The sequence below is a fragment of the Gossypium hirsutum genome, chromosome D13, assembly GCF_007990345.1.
Source record: "Gossypium hirsutum isolate 1008001.06 chromosome D13, Gossypium_hirsutum_v2.1, whole genome shotgun sequence".
NCBI lineage: Eukaryota > Viridiplantae > Streptophyta > Magnoliopsida > Malvales > Malvaceae > Gossypium > Gossypium hirsutum.
The window spans coordinates 56022365-56041514 of NC_053449.1; the positions used below are offsets into that span (position 1 = coordinate 56022365).

At 33.4% G+C, this 19150-nt stretch overlaps 1 long non-coding RNA gene and 1 pseudogene across 2 annotated transcripts; one reads left to right on the forward strand and one right to left on the reverse strand.

The window, feature by feature from the left end:
* Window positions 1–6582: 6582 nt before the first annotated feature.
* On the reverse strand, window positions 6583–14655 carry LOC107937351 (uncharacterized). Of its 2 annotated transcripts, none has more exons than XR_001694648.2 (2): window positions 13665–14655; window positions 6583–6986 (listed from the first exon to the last, which is right to left on the reverse strand). It is a non-coding gene; the product is annotated as an uncharacterized lncRNA (long non-coding RNA). The 2 variants fall into 2 exon arrangements; XR_001694650.2 differs by lacking the exon at window positions 6583–6986 and adding an exon at window positions 12979–13402.
* A 113-nt stretch (window positions 14656–14768) lies between these two features.
* LOC107937344 (FH protein interacting protein FIP2-like) lies at window positions 14769–18938 on the forward strand (annotated as a pseudogene).
* Window positions 18939–19150: the final 212 nt, after the last annotated feature.

Here is a 19150-nt window from a genome sequence, read left to right on the forward strand (position 1 = left end):
AATGTCTACTAAAAATCATTTGATAGTCTTGTTCGAAATCAAACCTCCTTCCTCAATCAAGCATAATGCAAACAATTAGGTGAAAAATAAATAGATAAATAAATAAATGTTATGTTCAATTAATAAGTATTTTATAAAATTTCGAACATTATGTCAAATTCAACTACTTCACTAAATTTAGACTTAATCAAACTTGTGAGACAATTGTACTCTATATATATATTTTTAACATATTCGAGACATAGTCAAATCTTTTTACGCGAAATGAGATGACAACCCAAGCACCTCACCACAGTTACTCGATTTGACATTTTTTTTTCTCTTTTTTCATTTTTTAACAAATTCGAGACATAGTCAAATCTTTTTACGTGAAATGAGATGACAACCCAAGCCCCTTACCCTTGTTACTTAATTTGACATATCCCTAATTAGTTTATTTCTCTTTTCTTAAGGCAGCTCGGTTAGCAGAGTGTTACAAGTTTCGGTTCGTTACTCAAATCTTTTTACGCGAAATGAGATGACAACCCAAACACCTCATTCTAGTTACTCAATTTGGTCACATTTTCGAATCTTCACTCTTGACGAAGCCATTAACAAATTTTTATTTATTATTTATTTAAATGAGTAATTTTATTAGGCAAGTTTAAAGAGCCACCAATCTTTATAAAGTATTGACTTAGCCATAACATATTCAAATCTACAAAATACTTGTTGATCAAATCAAACGATAGTTATTCATGAATTACCTAATTTATTTAAATAAACTAAGCATAAGAATTGGAAGAGCATTTTCAAAACAAATTAAGGAATAATCTTAGTATACGAATTAGCATATGCAAAGAAGAAGTAGCATGGCATACCCCCTATTTAACCCACATTGCCCTCAATGTGCAAATTAAAAGAATAGCAAAAGATAAGGGTAAAGTGTACTCCCCATGTATGTTTAATTAGACGGAGGGTGGTTTGAGCAGTTTGGGTTGGTTCTGGCTGGTTTGGTCATAGGTGTATGTTTAGGCAAATGGCAGCAAGCAATGCCCAAATAAATATACTTTTTTTTTAATTTATGCTCGCCGTGTGTTATATTAAGAGGCTACCATGTGTCACTATAAGATTGGCCATCAGTGCCACATTAGCAAAAACTAATGATGTTAGTCTAGAAGTACCAACCTGAGTGACAAAATATAAGTTCAGGTGCTAACTAAGTATAAAAAAAAAGTTTAGGTACTAGATTAGTACTTTTGGACAACTTCAGGGGACAAACTACATATTAACCCATTATTTATACACAATAAAGTAATGTTTTGTAAATAATATGGTAAACTACACAATAGTTCACTAACTTTCCTAAATTTTCATTTTGGACATAGGCATTTTGTAACGGCCTGTTTTCAGTGAAACTGAAATAGTAGTTTTGGGATCACAAATCTGAAGTCAAAAAAATTTATTTTAATATTATTTTGTGGTCTACAGCATGATAGTATGATTTCATAAAAATTTTGTTAAGAAATTTTACCGTTTGTATGCTCAATTTGTGAAAAATGACTAAATCGCGTAAAGTGCGAAAGTTGTGTTCTATTAGCTAAAGGTGTTAAATAGCTATAGAACTTTATAGTGGAGGTCCTTATATGATAATTGGACCATTAAAGGTGATAGTGGATGTGCATGACATGGTAATTGTGTAATTTTTAAAGTTAAGTGAGGGTAAAATGGTAATTAGGTAATAAAAGCTAAATTAAATAAAACGAAACAAAATAGGCCATCATCTTTGAGTTTTCTTCCACCAAAAATTACAGCAAAGAGGAGCCTTTGAAAATCTTGAAAATTTTCGAAGAAAATTCCTTGCATGTAAGTGATTCCTAAGCCCATTTTTGTTGATTTTTATGTTTTCGGGATCGTTATAGCTTAACCTAGCTAACTAGGGGACTAATTTGAAAAAATATTGAATAGTTTGAGACTTTCCATTGATGAATATGTTAGGGTTTTGAAGTTTAATGGAAGAAAATGAATCTTTGTTGGGAATTAAACAACTTTTGTTAAGTGATTTTTAATGAAATTGTCAATTAGGGGTTAAATTGAGAAATGTGTAAATTGTGTGGTAAATGTGTAAAATGGTGAAATGTATGGGCTACTATAAGCACATAGGATATTCGGCTAGGCTTGGGTGTAGTGAACTTTCATGAATTTCATTTTACGAGCGTAGGGACTAAATTGTAAAGAAGTTAAATGTTTAGGAGCAAAATGGTAAATTTTCCATAACATGAAATTTGGATTGAATTGATTAGAAATATGATTAAATGAGTTAAATCTGATTATATAGGTCAAGAAAAGCAACATTTGAAACTAAATTGGGGAAAAGATAAAATCGTGGACTAAACGATCGTATTCTCCGTTTGAGTTTGAGGTAAGTTCATGTAATTAAATTGTGTAGTTATATACTTTAATTGAAATATATGTATGTGGATTGTGTAATTTCAATGTATAATTATCGAACGCATAACCGATGAAGTATGAAGAATACCGAGCCCCGTTTGAACCTTAGAAATTCATATGATACAAATGACATGTCATTAGAGTTACTGATTTTGGTTGAGATCCTGCATGTGTTGCAAACTCACCACAGCTTGTATGAGCTTACCGATTTGCAGCTCGTGAGAGCTTACCGATTCTCAGCTCGTATGAGCTTACCATATTTCAGCTCGAAGGAGTTTACCGATTATGGCTCGTAAGAGCATACATGTATAGGAATTGACGGACTTAGAGTTCAGTACACCTCGCGTGTACTACCCGCGTATCTAACGATATTCTAAGCAGTTCAACAAGCATAGTGTTATTACAAGATTATACAAGTTTGATATGAACTAGTACATGTATTTACATGAAGATGGTTTATATATATGATATATGGATATACGATATAGATGTTACATATGCATAGAATTTTAATAACTGTTGAATTCATACATGATTCTCGATTTTTATGTGTATACATGGCTAACTTGGTGAATGGTTATGTGATAGGCTTTGGCCAAATTGAATTGAGTTATGCTTTGAGTTACTTACTTAAAATTGTGGTAAAATGGTAAGTTTAATTCTGTGTTATACGAACTTACTAAGCTTAATTGCTTACTCTGTTTATTTTTCCGTATTTAATGGTGTTTTGGAAGCTCGTTCGGATTGGAAGTTGTCGGAGACTGCATCACACTATCAAACAACATTTTGGTACTTTTGACTTATATATATATTTGGGTTAAATGGCATGTATAGGTCTTTTGGCTATTGGAAGCCTATATGTTTTGTTGTGTTGTAGCCATTTAATTTGGCTTGAATTTGGTTATGTATATATGTAAATAGCCTTATAGTATATGATGTATGGAAGTTATATGAACGTCTTTATTTTGAGTTAGTATTTTGGGTATCAAATGATTGAGATTTATAAGTGACAAACATGCTAAGTTTTAGGCACAAAGGTTTCATATATGTGTTTGACCAATTAGGTACATTTGGATACATAGTTTGCATGATTATGAGTGGCCATTTAAGGTGCCTATAAGTATCATGATGGTAGGTGATATTACTACATGTTATAAACTTGACATTGGTTGGTTTTGAATGCCTATTTATGCTATAGTTGTATGCATATTGATGTGTGTAGAATGGTACCAATTTGGGTGAGAAATATGGCTTGGAAAATGACCTATTTTTGTCCACACGGGTAGAGACGCAAGTGTGTGTCTCAGCCGTGTGTGACACACGGCCAGGTGACACGGCCATGTGTCCCCTGTAACTTCCTTAGAAATCAAGTCAGTAGCTTCACACGGGCGTGTGGCTTGGCCGTGTGGCACAAGTCAGTATACCCTTCAGTTTTCACACGGCCTAGCATACGAGCGTGTGGGTTGGCCGTGTGACCCAAGTCAGTGAGTTACACGAGGTCAGACACGGACTGGGACACGGCCGTGTGTCCCCATTTCGAATGCCCACATGGCCTGGCCACACGGGCGTGTGTCCCATACACTTTGAAAAATTGCAATGTTTTTCTAAAAATTTCTTGAGTACTCGGTTTAGTCCCGAACCACTTTTAATGTCTATTTTGGGTCTCGAAGGCTCGTAATTGGGACCATATGAATATTTATGAATGATTTTTGAATTGAATGAGAAATGTACATAAAATGTTTGATTGATTGAGTTATAAGTTCGGTAATGCTCCGTAACCCTATTCCGGCGTCGGATATGGGTTAGGGGTGTTACATTTATTGGTCTATCACACCCACTAATACAATAAACCCTAAATCAAATATGCCCTTAGAAATTGAAAATACAACAAAAATACATACAAAATATATGTGTAAATTAAAAAGGATGAAGGCACCTAAATTGAAAATAGTGGAGAGAGTATAGAGATGGAAGATGATGGACAGTGGTGGAGCCATAAAATTTTTTTTGGAGGGTCGGAATTAAATTGTATATTTTTACGATAGTAAAAATAGAATTTCATCATTTTAATAGACTATATATTTATAATTTTTAAATGATTAAATTAAATTTTTATTATTTTTTGAAGGCCAAAGTATAATTTTACTATTATTAATTTAAAAATTTATAAATTATAAAAAATCTAAATGAAAAATTTTCCATTTTAAATAGTCCCCTTTGCTCGGCCACCATCCAATAGTTGGACTATTATTTCCAATTATTCTTAACTTTTTAAAATGTTTTTATATGATAAATCAGAAATAGTAAAGTGTAATATATATATATATGTCTCAACAACAATAATTTACAAATTCAGATAAGCCATATCTAAATTTAAATTAATAATAATTTTCTACTAGATTTAGTTTTTTAGTTATCACTATATGAACAGTTTTTAATATTATTGTAAATAATAAAATGAATTTTCGAAGCATCTTTGAAACAACATCATATGCATAATTTTTTAAAGGTATAATGATTTACTTCAACTTTTAAGTTTTTAAAAAATATTTTAATTTTTTATTTAATTTTTGTCAAAAACTAGTGAAAAAGATGCCAGTGGACTAGTGATTTTTGTAAAAAAAAATTGAAATAAATGAAAAAATTAACATTTGTTAACCTTTTTTTTAATTTCTGAAGATATCTACTGAAGCGAGTCTAGTAACTAATCATCCGCATTTTATAGGCTCGTTAAGGGGATAGATGTTGGCCACGAGTTTTATAGTTACTCCATACCTAAGGCAAGGATCAAACCTTCGACCATTGATTAACATTTATTAATTTTGTTAATGTGACAATCCATATATATGCCACGTCAACAATTAATTTAAAATTTTAAAAATTCTAAAAATTATTGAGTATTATTATAATTTTATTATTAAATAAATTCTATACTTATGTATAGTTTTTATGCTTTGCTTTTTAAATAAGTTTAGTAATTTTATATTTTTTAAAGTTTCCATAAATTTATATTTTTAAACTTTTAAATAAAATTTAATGTATGCCATATCAGCAAAGTAAACAAATATTAAAATTTTTATTTATTTTGAGTGATTTGAAAAAAAAATGAAAATATAAAAACTAAAAAATGTGAAAATTAAATACAAAGTTAAAATAATTATTTTATAAAATAGGAGGATCAAATAAATTCTTATGTATTTTTTAAAAAGATATTTTTTTATGTAATTTTTAAAAAGATGTAGAGTATCAAGTTTGACAACTGCATTTTGACTCTCTATGGGCCAATCATATATTTATGGTTATGAAATTATGAGTCCCCAATCTCCATGTGATTTTAAAATGCAAGAAAAAATATACTGTATAGTACATAACGGAATTCATGGTGAAACTTTTTTATTTTCTATTAATTTTGTAATTTACAAAAATACTCACTTAACTTTTGTATAATTTCCTTTTTATTACCGAATCATGAAAAGTAATATTTTAGTCAATAACGTTATCGACTTATAATGTTTCTGTTAATAATTGTTACAGCCTTAATGAAAAAGTGACGTAGCATGTTAACTCAAGGGTTAATATTTAATTTGAACCTTGAACTATAATTGAGATATTCAATTTGGTATTTTTAAAATTTTAACAATAATTTTGAAAAATTATAAAAATTTCTAAAAATATAAAAGTGTGAAAATTCATTATTTACTTTTTGAAATTATAAAAAAATATTTATGAGATTAGAATTATGTAAAAAATTTAAAACTTCATAAAATTCTAAAATATATATATATGAAATCTGGAAAAAATAATTTTCATTAATCTAAATATTTTATAAATTAAATGGGTTAGTAAAATTTATTTCTTAATTTCTTTGTCCTAAGATCATATTTTCATCATGTTCATCGTAGTTCCCCAGCACTATCATAAGTAAATGATAATTCAAAATTCATACAATCTCCATTTTTATACTGTACAGTTACTTATTAGTTCTAATGAAAATATAAAATAACTTAAAACATTTATTGTCAAATCATATATATTTATATGAGTACCTTTTTTAATCAAAGATTTCACATTCGGATGTGTGGTTGAATTAGTTAGATGATTAGTTTTTGGTTCAACCGATTCATTTAGGCTCTGTTTGATTAGTGGAAATAATTTTCCGAAAAATCATTTCCGCCTTTTCCAGTGTTTGATTGGCGAAAAACATTTTACATTTGTAAAATGAAATCCAAAGAACGGGAAATTAGCTTACAATTTGGGGAAAATGTCTTACGCTTCTAATTTCCGTAAGACATTTTCCAAAAACTCCTCTCTATCCCCTCCTTCATTCTTTCCTTCATCTCCGGTAGAAAACACTGCTTCTTGTTTATCGATTTTCCAGTAACCCCCCCAAGAAGTCCTTCATTCCTTCATTTCCTCGGTTCCCTCTTCAATTATCTCAGTTTTCTTTCATTTCCTCGGTTTCCTCTTCTCCATATCCGTCCAGATTACCGATCCAAACGTGCTCAGTTTCCGACCACCATTTACTTTTGCTATCTCCACTCCAATTTCCGTCAGATCTGTGAGAAATTTCAAGTAACCTTTATTATAGACATTGCTGGGCTTCAATTTGATTTTTTTATGGTTTTCAATTTGGTCGAAAAAGACTTGCTGGGTTTGTATTTTTTGTCCCGATATTTCTATAATTTTTTTTTCACTTTCACTCCATTTGTATGTTCACAATATGCTCCATTAATTAATATTGTATGAGCTTATAGACCATCACTTACATTATAGTAATTATGTATATGCAGGTGTATATATATATATATTTCATCAGTAACTTGAATAATGTGTTAATGTGTGGTGCCGCCAGCCAAGCTAATTAATTGAATACGCACTTACTGTACATACGTACCTATATATAAATATATAGTATATGACTATATGTATAGGAGCCATAAGGATCTTGTGTTGTTTTGATATTCCTCATCTATGATCTGTTTATTCATGAAAATTAAAATAAGGTTCCAAGTACATGCTTTGTTGTTATAACAGTGTAAATATAAGTTTGATCTATTGTAATTAAATAACTAGTTTATTATACTATTTTAATATATTGTTTTAATATACTGTTTTAGTATACTTTTATAAATATACTGTTTTAATATAATGTTTTAATATATTGTTATAAATATACTGTTTTAATATACTGTTTTAATATAATGTTTTAGTATACTGTTATAAATACTACACCTTAATTATTAATGTAATATACTGGTTTAATATACTGTTATAAAATTGTAATATACTATTTTAATATACTGTTATAAAATTAGTCAATGTTTGAGTTTGTTCTTCAAATAAGTAATCTTATTTTATTTTTTGTTCTTTATATACAAAGAAAATATAAATTGATATTTGATATAATTTTAATAACAATTAATTTTAAGTAAAAAAACGGGCCGGGTCGGGCCGAGATCGGGCCTTATATTTTTTCCCCGAGGCAGGCCTGGACAAAATCTCAGGCCCATATTTCGGGCCGGGCCGAGCCCGGGCCTAGGATACGAGCTAAAATTTTTTCTTGGGCCCGGCCCATGAGCAACTCTAATTCTCACTGCCACCACTATTTTTATACTAACCGTAAGTAAATACATCTCTCATCTAAACCCACCCTTAAAAAAGCTAAGTAAATATATTAATTTTTTTTCAAGCATGATTTCAATAGCTCTAAAATAGGTTTTTTTAAACAATAGCTTTCTCTTTAATATAATTCTTCAAAATTTTTAACTACAAACAATTGTTTTTGCACTTAATTAAGTCTTTAATGTTGAAATTTTAACATTTTCAATTTTCAAAATTTGAAATTAAAAATATTATTAAATTTATTTAAATATGTTATAATAACAAAAAAAATCTAAATTGTAATTTATAAACAAATTAAAAATATTATTAAAATTTATAAATTAACATAATTTATAAGCATATTACATTTCAAATTAAATAATGTTTTAAACTAATATGAAATACTTTTGAAAATGCAAAAAATAAATATAAAACATCTATAAATTAAAAAAATTAAATAGTTTTGAACAAAATATTTTTAAACACGTGTAAACATATTAAAAATATTTATTTACATAACGAACTTTTAAACCGGTGAGAGGAATTAGACAGGGGATCCTCTTAGTGTCACGGGCCAAAGTGCAAAGCCCGTGACCATAACACAAAATGCGCCCCATGGAGGTCGACCGATTAGATGGGGAACATTTAGCCCACGAGAACTGGCCCGATTCCAAGAATTATTAGAGAAGCCTGTCAGATTGAAGGCTGGTTGGCCCGATAATGAAGATATGACAACATAGGCTATTTTTAGTAAGTAGAGGAATCATATATTGTAGATTTGATATGATATGATGTAATCTTGTAAATCCCTAAAATTAAGGGATAGGCTAATCTCGTCCGTCGATGTAATTTGATCTGGACCGTCTGGTTTGAGAAGCTCAACTATAAATAGAGAGCCTCCCCCTCACTTGTAAATCATCCATTGTATGTTAAATTATTAAGAGTAATAGAATTATTTGAGCATTTACTCAAACACTTTGTGTGCATTATTTCTTTGGCTTTCTGTTCATTTGTAGCTTCTTTTGGCACAATCGCTTCCGCTACATAAATTGGTGCCTTAGAGGAATTCTAAAGAAATCCTCCTTTTCGGGTGTAAAGGTTGACTTAGGTGAGTTTTGAGCAAACGGATCGCCTAAGATCGTACGAATCGCGAGACGAAAGATCTATTTCCGTGGCAAGTGGTATCAGAGCTATTGGTTCGAAGGTACTGTTGAGATGTTGAAAGAAGTTGTTGATCAGAATAAGCCAATGCTTGAGTTGGTCGAGGAGTCCGTAGGGAACATGAAGGAAACGCTAGAGTTGGTCGAGGGATACACAGATGGATTTGACTTAATGGAAAAGCAACTCAGAGAATTTGTATTGGATTCTCTCAATGTCAATATGGAAAAGATGAATGAATTAGTCAATTCCACTACAAAAAAGCTAGCAGAGAGGGATAAGACTCTCGAGGATATAATGTAAGCAAGAAGGAAATTGAAGAGTTTAAGGGGGAGCTCACAATTTATAAAATTGCTTTGAATAATGAGATGTCTTCAAGGCCGAAGCAACAAGCAATGAATGTTCCCAAACCGGAGAAATTCAAGGATGCAAGGTCCACAAGGGATGTGGACAATTTCTTATGGGAAATAGTGATGAGCATCGAGGATGATATCATTAAGGTAAACACTGCTTCAATCTATTTTACTGACATGGCTCTCTTGTGGTGACGTTGTAGGTCCACAGATGAGAAACATAGTGGGAACGCAATTGAGATTTGAGAGAAATTCCAAAGAGAGTTGAAGAAGCAGTTTTACCCACAATATGTTGAGAAGGAGGCTCGGGCTAAGTTGCGTCATCTTATGTAACAAGACACTGTTCGGGAGTATGTTCGGGCATTTAGCGAGTTGATGCTTCAAATCTCTGACTTGAGCAAGAAAGAAGCGTTCTATTGATTCAAGAATGGGTTAAAGGCGTAGGCAAAACATGAGTTACGTAGGCAATGAATCACCAAACTTACTGTAGCCATGGCCGAAACAGAGTCCTTTGTTGAGCTTGGTCCAACGAAAAACAAATTTGAGTCATCTAAGCCCAATGGTAAGAGAAACCATGAGAAAGATGAGGGACAGCGATGATGGTAATAGTACCGATAGCACAAGTGGCAATTGGAAACCACGAGATACGAAGTTGGGATCCAACAACCCAATGGACAAGGAGAAGATGATAAAATGCTTCCTTTGTTAAGGACCACACATGGCGCGAAAATGTCTAAAGAAATCGATGATTTCGGCTATGAAAAAGAAAGATAAGTCAAAGGAAGAGGCGAAACCTATTGAGAAAAAGACATTGAGGGTCAATTTGATGGTGCTCATTCTTAAGAAAAGAAATGGTGGAGAAGGGTTGATGTTTGTAGACATCAACATTACGGGTTAAAAGCGGAGTGTTCTTGTCGATACGGGAGCATCAAACTTGTTCATATCGAAAAAGGCTGCGAAGAAACTTGGTCTCTTAATTACGAAATCAAATAGAAAGATCAAGATGGTAAATTCTGAAAAGGCCCCAACTGTGAGAGTAGTTCGTAATGTGGAGCTACAAATCGGCGAATGGAAGGGCAATAAAGATTTTGAGGTAATCCAATTAGATGATTATGATTATGTACTTGGCTTAAACTTTCTTGACAAGATTCAGACAATTCTTTATCCATGGGCCGATCAAATTCATATTGTCATTGGTCCGTTATCAAAGATTGTTGTACCAGTGCATCGAGATATGAAAGTTGGGACCAATGTGTTGTCATCAATCCAACTAGTTAAAGATGTTTCACATGGGAGAAACATTAACTTAATAGAACGAAATACTACGAAAGCCCCATCGAAAAAATTAATGGAGCATTAAAACGATATGAGGCTTGTAAAGTTGACTGTGGAGCCACCACCTTTGGGAATTGTGAGTTGTGTATTGGACTTCGAAGGGAAAGAAGCGATGTAAAAGTATTCGAAACGAGTAAATACTGAGAGTAAGGTACATTGCGAACACTCTGATAGTGTTTTAAATTCTAACTTGTTAGCTTGGCAATGTCGTAGGGGCACTTTCAAAGTTCTTAAACAAGGAGGCCGATGGACTATGGGCGATACAAAGCCAAGATGTGAGAATCAAGGGGACTCCAATAGGAACAAGTCAAAATTGGAGAAAGTTAGAGCGGAGACTTCTTGCCAATGGGATGTACCAACAAGTGCAACGGTTCAAGTTAAGAGGCGATGGAAGCCGAGAAAAAGGTTTCAAAAGAAGGGACAACCCAATCGCGAAACAAGTCGAGAAGAAGCCAAGGCAACGAGAGAGTTCCAAGGTGAATCAAATCAATGTCATTCAGAAGTCACAACGAGGGCATTTCAAAAATGGGTGGGGAAGAATGTCACGGGCCAAAGTGCAAATCCCGTAATCATGGCACAAAATGCGCCTCATGGAGGTTGATCGATTAGATTGGGAATATTTAGCCAATGAGAATTGGCCCAACTCTAAGAACTATTAGAGAAGCCTGTCTTATTAAAGCCTGGTTAGCCCGATAATTAAGATATAGCAACATAGGCTATTTTTAGTAAGTAGAAAAATCATATATTGTAGATTTGATATGATATGATGTAATCTTGTAAATTCCCAAAATTAAGGGATGGGCTAATCTCGTCCATCAATGTATTTTAATCTGTACCGTCGATTTTGGGAGAGCTCAACTATAAATAGAGAGCCTCTCTTTCACTTGTAAACATCCATTGTATGTTGAATTCTTAAGAGTAATAGAATTATTTGAACATTTACTCACACTTTGTGTGCATTCTTTCTTTAGCTTTATGTTGTTCATTTGTAGCTTTTTTTGGCATAATCTCTTCCGATATACAAATTGGTGCCTTAAAGGAATTCTAAAGGAATCCTCCTTTTTGGGTGTAAAGGCTGACTTAGGCAAGTTTTGAGCAAACGGATCACCTAAGGCCGCACAGATCACGAGACGAAATATCTATCCCCATGACATTAGTATCTTCTTATTTTTAATTTGTAGTGAGGGCCTTTCAACACTTATGAGGATGGACTTAAAGGAGGGGTCGATTAAGGGAGCAAAGACAAATAGAGGGGGTCCGTCAGTTTTTCATTTATTGTTTGCTGATGATAGTATATTGTTTGGAGAAGCTAGCGAGAGGGGTGTACAAGTTTTGAAATCAATCCTAAGGGAATATGAAATATGCTAGGGGCAATGCGTCAATTACGACAAATCAACAGTTTTTTATAGTAGCAACACTTCCAAAGAGTCTAGGCGAGTTGTTTCCAATATTCTTGGGGAGAGAAATTCAAATAATATGGAAAGAAATCTTGGTTTGCCGAATGTTGTGGGGAAAAATAAAAAAGTTTCTTTTCAACTCTTAAATGATCGCATGAGGCAACAGATTGAGAATTGGAATGTGAGATTCCTTTCTCAATGAGTTAAGGAAGTGTTTATTAAAGTTAATTTACAGGCGATACCCACTTACACTATGGCCTGTTCTTTACTTCCAATATCTTTGTGTGTGGAATTGGGTAGCATAATGGCTCAGTTTTGGTGGTAAAAAGGACAAGGTCGAAAAGGGATTTATTGGTGTAGTTGGGAATAACTTTGCGATCTTAAGGAGAATAGGGGTATGAGATTTCGTAGTTTATCCAAGTTTAATGTTGCGTTATTAGCTAAACAAGGTTAGCATATTCTTAATTATTTAAATTCATTATTAACGAAAGTTCTAAAGGCTAAGTACTTTCCAAATATAGATTTTCTTAATTTTGAGTTAGGACAACTACCTTCATATATCTGGAAGAGTGTATGGCAGCTAAAGGATTGCTAAAGACTGGGATTTGTTGGAGGGTGGGAACGAGTTAGAATATTTTAATTGCTACTGATGCGTGGTTCCCTAGATCTATAAGTTATAAGGCAGAATCAATTAGGAATGATAGTGAACTCAAGTAAAGTAATGGATCTTATTGATGAACAAAAGAGAGAATGAAAATTTGACTTAATTTAGTCTACCTTCTTCAGAGAAGAGGCAAATAGAATTGTTCGAATTCCCTTAGCAATGGAACCTGATGCGGACTTTATAGTATGGAAGGGGGAGGCCTCAAAAGAATTCTCTGTGCGAAGTGCTTACAAACTTTTAAATGACTTTCTTCCTAATTATTTAAAGACTAAAGGCTAATTTATTTTACAAAAAATTATGGAATATTCACATTCCAGGGAAAATTAAAATCCTAATCTGGAAAATTTCTTGGAATTTTATTCCCCATTTTGTTAATCTTCGGTGTAAGAGATTGCTATCAGTGGTAGTATGTCCCAGATGTAGAGCAACTGTTGAAAACATTGATCATATCTTCAGAGAATGCCCTATGACGCGAGAAGTTTGGATTAATTTGAATCTGGAATGGGTATTAACAAATTTGATTTTGTTACATTGGGAGTGGCTTACCTGGGTGTTCAAGAATAGTTCCATCATTCAATATTGAGTATTTTGTTGCCCTTTGTGGGCGATTTGGACGGGCAGAAACAAAGGATTACAAGAGAGAAAAAAAAGTACGGGCCCAGAAGTTACTGCATGGATAAACAGATATATTAAGGAACCGGATGGGTGTAAGGTTCGAGATTTTACCATGAGGTACGAGTCTATGGGTTGGTGCCCATTAGTTGGTTCCGTTGTCAATCTTAATTTCGACGTCGCTTTTGATGAATCTCGGGCAAAATCAGTCTCAGGGGTGGTGGTTAGAAATGCTTCGGGAGAGGTCTTCGCCTTCAAAACAGTGGTTCACGGAGAGGTGGCCTTTTCGTTTGCAGTAGAGGCCCTAGCGTGCCTCCAAGCAGTGTTTATGGGAAAACAGATGGGGTTCATATTAGTTATCATCGAAGGAGACTCAATATCAGTAATAAAAAAAAGAAAATCAGATAAGACTGATAAATTGGTGATTGGGGGTATAATATAGAACATTCAGCAGCAAAAGCAATCTTTTCACCAAATAGCCTTTCAACATACATACATATCTGCAAATCTTATGGCTCACAACTTAGCTAGAGAGGCGATGAAAGAAGATTCGCGAGCATACCTAATCAGAAGGGTCCTTGAGCAAGGAACATCGGAGGTGGATCTGCGGAGAAGAAGAGAACCTGACTGAGGGCTGTTCGATAGGTGGTCTTTGCGTAGAAAGAAAAAAAGAAAGTGGGATAGTTGATGGGTTTGGAAATCGCTTTTCTGGGGACTGGAATTGGTGCATTAATTGCGGATATGCTAATTGGATTCCAACAGTGATCAGACTGGAAGTTTATTTTAATTTTCTGTTTAGTTTTTTTAATTTCTTTGTTTTGGTGCATGTTTTAAGATTTTTTTTTTTGCCACTGTTGGGTTATGTTTTTGTTTTTTGGTGGGCTTGTGAATTTTGTTAGCCTATTTATATTTGTCTTCTTTTTTAATATACTAGTCTGATTTATAAAAATATATATATATTGATATCACAAACCATCATAAAATTTATAAAAATATAAAAGAATTTAATATTTTTTAATTTAATCACAAATCAATCTGTAAATTGCAGGTGTAAAAAAAGACTAGTTATTTATATATAAATCCAAGAGACCCAAATCCATACAACCCGTTTTCAGAACCGGATCCTGGGACAGCTCCAACTATGACCCGAATCAAGATTCGACCCATGGGCCATGCTTACCAACAAAACCAGTTAAATACCCAACGGAAGATCTATTTGACAAACTTAGGGAGCCCACTGCAATGGCAGCATCCCCCCAAACAATTGCTTGCTTACTTGCTTGACTGCTGCAACAAGTCATTTAATTTTGACGATTTTCATTTCATCTTTTCTGATGGAAGATTCCAATTTGCCTTCGCTTGTTCGACTCAGCACCGGTAAAATTCTCTGCATTTCAAGTAATCTCTACATATTCTTTCATCAATTCCCAGTCGGTTGCTTAATTTAGTAAAAAGTTAAAAGACTTTTCGATCGGTTCATTAATAAACAAGAAAGCCCCAAAATTTTCTCTTAGCTCTTCAGCTTTGATTAATGGTTCAAGTTAAACCCCTTTGTTTGATTTTCTGAATTTGGCATTTTCTGAATCAGGAACCTGATGTACGTACATGTGAACTTGCTGCATTTGCTTTTCTGGGTGTCACTTATCTTTTAAGTTTTAGTTGTTTTTGATGTAAAAAGATTGTGGAGTTGAATTTTGTAACTAATTTAGTTTTAGTTTAAATTTAAAGCTATAGCTTCATTTGAATGAAAATTTGATGTGCAGGAGGGAAGAAATTTTGTACTACCATTGATACGTTAACTCGGCGTGAGCCAGATTCTATGCTGGCTGTTGTGTTTAGCAGTCGACATACAGTGTATCAGGACTCTGAGAAGGTATATACTGTTCTTTTCCTTTGCGTACACATACCATTATTGTTATGTGGACTTATGAGTAATATTCTGCAGTTTCCTTTGCATTCTTAGGGGATGTATCTTTGTTTTCGTTGGGAAATGTGGCTGAAAAAGAAATTCAGCCTTTTCTATTTGTTTCTGTTTGGTGCGATATACTTTTTCCAATTTCGGGATAAAGATTTCTGTTTACTGAAAGGATTTGATTTTCACCTTTGCAGTAGTTTAGATACAGGTGTTGTGAATGTTATGTTTATCATGCATGATAGGCTGTGGATGATTATTGTGGAAGCTAGTTAAATTATTTGTCTAACAAAGTATTGTATTGTATTCGATTCATGTAATAACAGTTCATATCAGATTTTAGAAATTTTCAAGGTCTTGATGTTACTTTCACTTTCCAGAAAAGACATTGACCACAAAATGCAAGTGGTAATTATAGTTTTTTATTGAGTAAATCTTACGTATTATTGCAGGCATTTGATTAGATCATGATAACATACTACTGATAGCACTGAACTGTTGGTTCTTGATAGTTATGTTTCTTTGAGGAGCAATGCAAACTTGTTTTGTTTTCCACCAGCACATTATTTATTCACAGTAAACCTCAAAAGGAGGACAAGGGAAATAAGTTTTATGTGCTTTTCATATCAATTTTTGTGAAGCGACTTTGTTTGAGTGCAGATAGTCATATTCCTCAATACTCTTGCAGGGATATGTCTTTGTTGACAGAGATGGAAAGCATTTCAGGCATATTCTAAACTGGTTAAGGGATGGCGTTGTACCGACATTGACAGATTCTGAATATTCAGAGCTTATACGAGAGGCAGAATATTACCAGCTACTCATAAGTCATATTGTTATGAGAAACATCAACAGCTATTTGACAGAAACCAAGTTCTTAATTCATATATTAAATGTGCAATTCTAATATTTCTCAATGATTTAAGATCACTGCACTGTTGGGTCACTGAATCCTTACCAAATACAGTGATCTATATAGATCACAATGTTTGTGCGTTGACCACCCCTTGCCCACCGCCACCTTATAGTTTTGGTCATAGGCCATTGTTTGAGAGTGGTGCTTGTTATTTGCAGCCCATGGTATGATCTCCTGAAATTTTGTTCAGTGACGGTATAATGTGATATGATTCAGGGATTAATAGAAGGAATAAGTTCTGTTCTTAATAAGAGGAAGGAAGATGAAAAGTCTCCAGCAGAATTGACGCGTACCGATGTCATCAAGTGCATACAGTCTGAAAGAGTTAAATTTCAAGGAGTTAACCTTTCTGGCCTTGATCTCTCTAAATTGGTAAATAATTTCTGATCCCAAATTTTTGACAAAATCTTGTGTGAAACTCTTATTTTTGAGAAGTAGAATCTTTGTTCGCAGGAAGCGAGACTCGTTCTCATTGATCTTCTGTTTGTAGCTTTTGTGCATGCCTCTTGGATCTAATACTAGTTTTCTCATTTTCGCTTGATCCATGATGATGGTGGTTATTTGTGGCATTTTCTTTTGGATTGTTGAATGTGTGTGTGTGTTTTAGTTTTAATCCGAATGTTTGATGTCTCTCTTTATTATCATTCGATCCCCTGTGGTTCAACTTCAAGTCTAATGAAGAAGCAGAAGTAATGTAATGCCGCTTGTTATTGCACTTTGGATTCATCATCTCCTTTTTCCCTCTTTATTTGTGCAGGATCTTTCATTTGTGGATTTCAGCTTTGCCTGTCTCTAAAACGTACTTTTCTCACGTGCAAATCTTCGGTGTGCAAAATTTCGGGTATGTCTGGTTCTTAAGTGAAGTATGTGACTAACTGTCAATGCCTTAATTAAATTTAAGCCCATACTTATAATAAACCTCTTTGTTTTTGTAACAGGATGTGGATGCTGTGGGTTCGAATTTTCACAATGCAACTTTGCGCGAGTAAGATCCTCAGAATTATTTATCCTTTTTGGAGAGTGCATTTTCTTGTGAACTTTGTTTGCAACGGGTTTTATTTTTGCCTAGGGAAGGTGTGAATTTAACGGGGCAAATCTTTGTGGGGCTTTACTAGCTGGGGCGAATCTTCAGAGTGCAAATCTTCAAGGCAAATACTTGCCATCTTTCTATAGATAGTAGATTTCTTACTAAAAGTCTATATTCTTGAAGTACCGATGTCCAATACCTATGTTAGACGCATGTCTGGATATAGATATAGAGATATGGTCCTATAAAGACTCTTCAAATACATGGAACTCCTGAAACAGAAAAATTGAACATATCCATATCGGACATTCACACCAGTGCCCAAGTAACTTAGCTAAATGCTACTATTTACTGTTAAGGTTTAAATATTGATGTATCATCATCAATTACATTGTTGCAGATGCTTCTTTGATAGATTGTAGCTTCTGCGGGGCTGATCTTCGTTCTGCACACTTACAGTGGATTCACTAAATTAAAATCAACAAGCAAAGGTGGTTCATTGAATTGAATAGAATGTACATATATAAAGTAGGAAATTACAAGATCTTAGGTTACTATAAATTCCTTAAGCTTGTTGGAATAATATTTTCAGATTCGTGATTGTTTGAGCTATAATGGTTTGGTTGAATGATTAAAATTAAAATTACATGCTTAGTGTGTCAGTTGTGTTATTGTAAACTATTAATATGCTTAATCTCTGGACTTTTAGAGTGCTGATCTTACTGATGCCAACTTAGAGGGAGCTAATCTTGAAGGAGCCAATTTGAAGGTAAGAGACCCTTAAGCATGGCGTTTACAAGTCAATTGCTTTAGCACATGTATTATTTTATTTATGTGAAGTTATCATTAGGCACCCAAACAGAAAATACTAGGGTTCAATAACTTAATTTGATATGTGCGATAACTTATCCTGGTAACTCTAGCAAGCTCGATATTATTGATAAACATTCGAATGAATTGTTTTGACCCAACATGTTTATTGTGATTAAGTTCATTGTAATGAACATGGTCTTCAGGGTGCGAAATTAAGCAATGCGAATTTGAATGGTGCAAACCTCCGAAGGACTTATTTACATCATGTTAATCTTCCTGATACAGTAAGTATATGAAGTTTTTTTAGTGTGCAATTATCTAAAAACTTTCACACAACATGATGGATGCTTGTTATCTAAACCTTCTGGATTGCATGCAACATTGATGCAGATCAAGTCAAAAGATTTATCAGTCTTTATACTTTTTTCAGATACCTTACCGGAATTCGTTACATAATTTTTGTTTGTATTTTTTTCTCGTTTTGATTTATCAGCACTTAGAAGGTGCAAAGCTCGATGGAGCCAACTTGCTTGGAGCAATCACAGGTAATGGTGGGGCAAAGACTGTTAAATGGAATTGCACGTGTGACATGAGTGTGATTAAGATTAAGATTATTTTATGTGTTTTTTAACGTATGTGAAGAGGTCATATTTTTATATCTATACCCATGTTGTGAATACTTGAAGAAAAATAAGAGTAAAAAAAGGATGAAGTTGTCTATATATTGTTGTGTTGTGTAGATTGAGTCAAATTCCATGTTGTGTATCTATACGTTGTTGAGGTGGATAGCATATAATATTATTAAGTGATAATAAAATTCAAATCCAATACGTAACAAAATTAAAGGTGAGATTAGAAATGAAAGGGGCGGTGGGTTTGGTTTGGTCCACAAATTGGTGTCCCGCTTAAAGGGTAGCGGCAACAGAACAGGA